This window comes from Acromyrmex echinatior, chromosome 8, assembly GCF_024713525.1.
Source record: "Acromyrmex echinatior isolate Ae372 chromosome 8, ASM2471352v2, whole genome shotgun sequence".
In the NCBI taxonomy this organism is placed as follows: domain Eukaryota; kingdom Metazoa; phylum Arthropoda; class Insecta; order Hymenoptera; family Formicidae; genus Acromyrmex; species Acromyrmex echinatior.
Genome location: NC_141859.1, coordinates 12,625,534 through 12,631,998, shown reverse-complemented (window position 1 = coordinate 12,631,998; position 6,465 = coordinate 12,625,534). Strand labels below are relative to the sequence as shown.

The 6,465-nt window shown below is 35.0% G+C and overlaps 1 pseudogene; it reads left to right on the top strand.

Moving 5' to 3' along the window:
* Positions 1-314: 314 nt before the first annotated feature.
* On the top strand, positions 315-5,751 carry LOC147908790 (uncharacterized; annotated as a pseudogene).
* The last annotated feature ends 714 nt before the right edge of the window (positions 5,752-6,465 follow it).

The following is a 6,465-nucleotide window of genomic DNA, read 5'->3' as shown; positions in this document are numbered from 1 at the left end:
GAGAGGGAAGTTATCAAACCTCTCCTGAAAATTTAAATAATTCAAAAAATTTTGGACAGGGAAGTTACCAAATTTCTTCTGAAAATTTAAACAATCCAGAAAATTTTGGAGAGGAAAGTTACCAAATTTCTGCTGAAGAATTAAATAATTCTAAAATCGCAGAAGAAAGTTTCCATACTTCCCTGTTAAATTCTACTCTTGTCGATTGCAAGGAGGTAAATAACCAAATCTCGCTATGCAATGTAATTCTGTCAAAGAGAGCCAAAGGAAAAGAGCTCCACTCTAAAAAAAAAATTAAATTACCAAGGGTTGGAATGTCCGCAAAAAATGATAATCATCAAAGTGATTCCTCTCATATTACTATCGACGAACTTCTAGAAAGAATACAATCATGTAATCCTTATATAAATGTTCATAATTCAAAGGGAAATAAATCATCTTCAAAAATTCTAGTGTCTACACAAAATCAATCTCAAGAAATGATAGACAAATTCATACGCAAATGTAAGTCAAAACATAAGGAAAGAACTGAACAGGAACGTCAAAACGAACCTACGAAAAATATTCCACGCGAATGCTTAGTTGTATCGGAAAAAATCGGAAAGGATAAACTCACAGAAATTACAGAACTATTGCGTTTGGAGCATTTGAGTTTCCAGGAAAAACAAATGTAATGAAATTTATAAACTGACAGCCAGGACAGATTTCACATCTCTGGAGAAAAGTTGTCAGCAACGAATATATTACAACACCAAATATCTACAACGGATGATCTATCTATAAATATGCGACCTATAAATTAACCAAACTCAGCAATTTGTTAAAAAATGATACTAAATTTGAATGAACAATAGAAAAGTCCTTCCAAACATAAAAACAGAAATTGTGCGAAAAATTTGTCTTACAATATTCTGATTTTTCCAAATCTTTTATATTAACTACTGATGCTTCCGGAATAGCACAATTGGAGGCATCCTATCACAAGGAGAGATAAATAAAGATCGATAGCATATACTTCGCGAACTCTAACGAAAATGAAATAAAATACGACATTTATGAAGCTTTAGCCATAGTGTATTGTGTCAAGCATTTTAGACCATATCTATATGGACAGAAATTTACTTTAGTAATTAAAGTAAAGTAACGGACCACAAAAATCTCTTCTCTGGTTTAAAAATGCATAGGACGCCAACATGCGAATACTATAATGGAGATTAAAATTAGCTGAATACGATTACGATGTGATATATAAAACAGATAAAATTAATGTAAATGCCAATACATTATTACAAAATCCGGTAGACCTTGAAGAAGCGAACTGCAGTATAATTAATCATCACAAGCTTTTGAACCTTAATAATTCAAAAGATGCAGAAACAATTTCTAAAATGCTAAAGGAATCAGATGAGGAGGACGAGGATTTTAAATTATATTCGACTGATGACGAACCATTTGAAGACTTATTACGAGACGATAATCCACCTGAAGAGGGTACGAATTCAATATCTATTACACAAAAGGAGACAGAAAAGTCACAATAGCTACAAACTATAGAAAAGGCTACAACGCGCAATACTCCTCGAAATAATAAAATGCAAATTCGAAGCCAAACAACAAAAAATAGGGACGCCCAGCAAGATAAGCTATCCAGAGATTTCCCACAACAAGAGAATGAAACGAAAAGAATAAAAGACAGAAATGACTCATTGGACGGAAAAGGCGATGCAAAAAGCGACAATGAAGAGGAAAATCAAGAAAAAGAAGAATTTGAGGAAGGACATAAAATCCAGAAATTAAAAGAAAAAACGGAGGCTATTATTGTTAACGACCAAATAATCAAAAACAATACTCTCGAGTCTCGCGAGCTATTATTTTTGCAAAAGGATAACGTTGCATATTTTGTCGACACCGTTGGACTCAGGTCACAAAATCTATTTGAAAGAAATGAGATCCCTCGCTTAGGAGATCTCGCTCTAGGTAAAGCCAAAGTCGTAAAATACAAAAAACACTACTATTTAGCCTTGCCTATCAGCGTGAGGGACCAACGATAACTCTCACCTAGATTTCCGCCGTAATAAATTTACCGTTTATCACTGAAAACTTAAAATTAGAGACTGTTAGCATTGTTAAAACCGATTATATTAACAACGTGCCATGGAGCAGTATCAAAACCGCATTAGTTTGCAATTAGTTTTTGTGGATTCAACAACCAAATTAATTATGCAATATTTAATAGTTAAATATCCACCTAAAGATTTCGATCTACGAATATCAAAGAAATGCCCTATGGGAGAACACCGAGGTGTCACAAAGACATATAACAGAGTAAAACATAAATACATTGGAAAATCTAAAGTCCGATGTTCAATGATACATACAACAATGTTTACAATGTCAGTTAAAAAAAATTAGTTCGAGTAAAAACCAAACAACTTATGACAATCACCGATACATCAGAATCGTCTTTTGACAAAGTAGTCATGGATATCGTAGGATATTTATCTAAAATTGAAAGAGGAATGAATATATCTTAACCCTGCAAGACCAGTTAATTAAATTTTACATGGGAATACCTTTGCCGGATCAGACATCAGAAACAATAGCAGAAGCCTTTGTCGACAGATTTATTTGCGTATTAGGAGCGCCTAAAGCTATATTAACAAGGGAGAAATTTTATCAGTGAATTAATGAAGAAAATAGCAAAAATATTCAGAATCCGTAAATTCCGTACAATTGTTTCCCTCAGTCAAATGGATCCCTAGAACGATCACATCACGCATTAGGAGAATACTTGAAACAATACGCAAACGAGCAAAAACAATAGGACAGATGGATCAGCTTAGCCATGTTTAATTTTACAACACTTGCGTCCATGAGGCTATGAAACATACTCCCTACGAATTAGTGTTTCGGTCAAATAACAAGAGTACCGTCAAATGAGCTCTTAAACTCTGAAAACAAATTAGCTAATTACGATGATTATCTAATAAATTTAGTTACACAACTCCATGCAATCCAACCAAATGCTCGTGAAAACATCATAGAAGCTAAAGTTAAATAAAAAAATATTACGACAAGAAAATTAATCCACAAAAATTCAAATCTGGAGATCATGTATTTTTATTAAAGGGACCAAAACCCGGAAAATGTGAAGATCAATATACTGGACGTCATGAAGTCTTGGAAATTTTAAATAAAAATAATGTTAAAATTAAGATAAAGAAAAATAGTCGCATTGTTCACCCTAACCGCTTGCGAATTTCTCACATTAAACCAGATTATAATAATTAAACAAATCAAATCGACATTTCAGATCCTATTATTCCGTAAGTTCTTTGAGTCCACATTAATATAAATACGACGGTTATTTCTTTGATGCAACAATCTATCATCTGAAATGTCGATTAAATTTGTTTAATTATTATGAACTAGTTTAATGTGAGAAATTTAACTACATTATCATTAATAAACATCGAAGAGTGCGATATTCGCCCACAGAATGTAAACTCTAGCAAAGTCTATATACAAGTACTTCAACTCAACGATTTTAAATCTGTGAAAATAATACAATGTAAAATCGAAATAGATCGTACAGTAAAAAGAAGCGGAATGTTTTCACATACGATGGACGTATATAACGGACAAATCTCATACATAGCCGATATATCTCTAGATGCATGTCGACGCATGTATACGTATGGAAACTTCGAAATAACTGGAACTCACAGGGTGCTTTCTAATCAGGCTGCATTACGTCCAATAATTTTGGCCGGGTATGTTGACAATGACGGCGCATGTACCGGCAGTACTTATTCCGATTCTTGTGGAAATTGGGAAAATGTTATTGTATTAGGCACCCTCAAAATTACCTTACAAGATTACATTACTGACGTTCGGATAAACACAAACCGTATACACCTCAGGTCAGGAGTAACCTGTGAACTAAGTTTCACTCATTGCACTGACATAGAGGGAGGGAATATCTTTTGGAATCCCGTACCTGTCGATCATTGCAGAGGTACCGATTATGGCGTACTATACAATGGATACGCTAATAAAACTTGACGCTACCAATGAGCGATCTCAAACAGTCTACTCAATAACCACGATCAATATTCTGTCTTTAACTAGCACTGGAACATATACCACCTGTGGACATATGGACCTATGGACTTACCAGAACCGAACATCCAAAATTAATAATACGTTTTCCAAACGACGTTTGGTGCTCAAGTTTTTAAAAGCTCTGGCTTTGTAGCAGTAAATATCAATATCTTCACATACGTAAATTCAAAATTCGTATATGTAGAAAGACATGTTCGCATTCAAATTAATCAACTATACAGAAATATACTATATTATTGCAATAATGTCAACTTGAATATCGTATGATGCAGAATGCGTCATTCAAAGCCGCTAAATCACCTGACGTTTTCGCGTATCATTTTATAAAAGGATCTGGATATATTTTGGCACTTTTGGCAGAAGTAATTCACATGATAAAATGTGTACCGAGCGAAGTAAAATTAGCTCGAACCACAGAATGTTACGAGCAGCTTCCAGTAATACGAGGAAACGAGATATATTTTCTAACCCCGCAAACGCATGTATTAACACGTCACGGAACTCAGATTCCTGTAATTCTTTTGCATCTATTCTTTTGGGAGACTCATAGTATAAAATTATGCCTAAACCGGAGACATTACCACCCACCATTATGAAGCCTTCAACTAAACCGTCATGGAAATGCATCAGTCCAGGAGCACTAGCGACCAATGGAATATATTCACAAAGTGATTTGGAAGAACTCAAGGCTCACATAATGTTCCCCGCGGAGCGACCTGCAATCCTCAATACCATGGCAAGAGGCATACAGGGTTACTCAACCGTAATAAATGGAGGACTTATTTATTTATATGTATAAATATTTAAATAAATAAATAAATAAATAAAATTCATATTTACATATATATAATTCATATTTACATATGGATAATTAAGATAGCATGCGGTGCTATGCGGGCATTTTAAATACTACGGGAACTTTCTTATAGATGGTATAGAAATCGAATGCTTTAATACCAAACTATTGGCGCGAAGTTCGATGGCAGTGAAAGTCGTAAAAGTGGACTCACCTATGTTCTGGGTCCAATTGAAGACCGGCAGCGAAGACTTTCAGGACTTGCTTGAGGAACTAACCCGGAGGATGACATGAAAGGGACACATGTTGCGCCATCGTCAGAGAAGTAGCCATTCGTGAAAACCGAGGATAGCAACACGGAATTAACAGACGTCAACGAAGACGAAACGGTCGCGATTTCTCTACGAGACTGGGGCCATAACGTGGAACGCCATCTATTTGAGGTGCACCTTCTGGAAGACAGATTTTGCCAGCTAAAATAGCAAGAGATTCCCTGTGGATTGGCTCACACCGCTTCCTTCTCCGGCTCTTGGCCAAGAAAGGCAAGGGACCTGACCAGATTCCTCATAAATCAACAAGAGGGACGGATGTCCATTTTGGGAATTATAAAAAATGAAGCCGCGCTAATTAAGCTAGAAATCCGTAGCGGAGGTGATGCTCGCGAATATCATTAAATCGATTTAAAGGAAACATTGATTACTTTAGGTTACGTCCAACATAGTGATAAGTTGAGAGCGGGCACGAACCCTTCTATATAATAATAAGAATAAAAATATATATATGTATATATAATATACACACACACACACACACACGCGCGCGCGCGCGCACGCACACACACATACAAAAAGAGAAAAATAATAACAAAAAAATTAGAAGAAATAAATAATAATAAAATAAATAATAATTAAAAAAATAGTGATAAATATATATATGGCCTGATTGTGACCGAAACGTCTAATGTTTTTATTAATGTAATGATAATTAAATATCACAAACTATAACTTGTGCGGTGGTTTTTTTATGTTCTTCTTTTCATACGTGATAAATATATATTATATATATATATATATATATTATAAAGGTTTTATATGCATATATATATAAATATATATTTTTATATACATATATATATATAAAAATATTATATATATATATATATATATATATATATATATATATATATATATATATATACAGGATGGTATGAATATACGGCCCCACTCGTCCCGAACAGGTAGAGTGGACTAAACTGAATAGAAAAGTCCTGTACCATTTTGCAAGCAATGTTCGCAATAATTAACGAGATTAATGTTTAAAGATAGCCGAATACACGCGTGCGCCCAACTTATTATTGTCGAAAGTACAGCCGACCGAGCGCACGGCGCGCGGGTCACGAGGAGCGAGAATGGCCAGGCGCGCCACGCCGTTCGAGCTTAGAGGCTCGCTAAGCCCTGCTCCTCGCGGCCTGCGCGTTCGGTGGCCGTACTTTCGGCAATAATAGGTCAGGAGAACGTGCGTTATTTTTAAACGTTAATATCTCG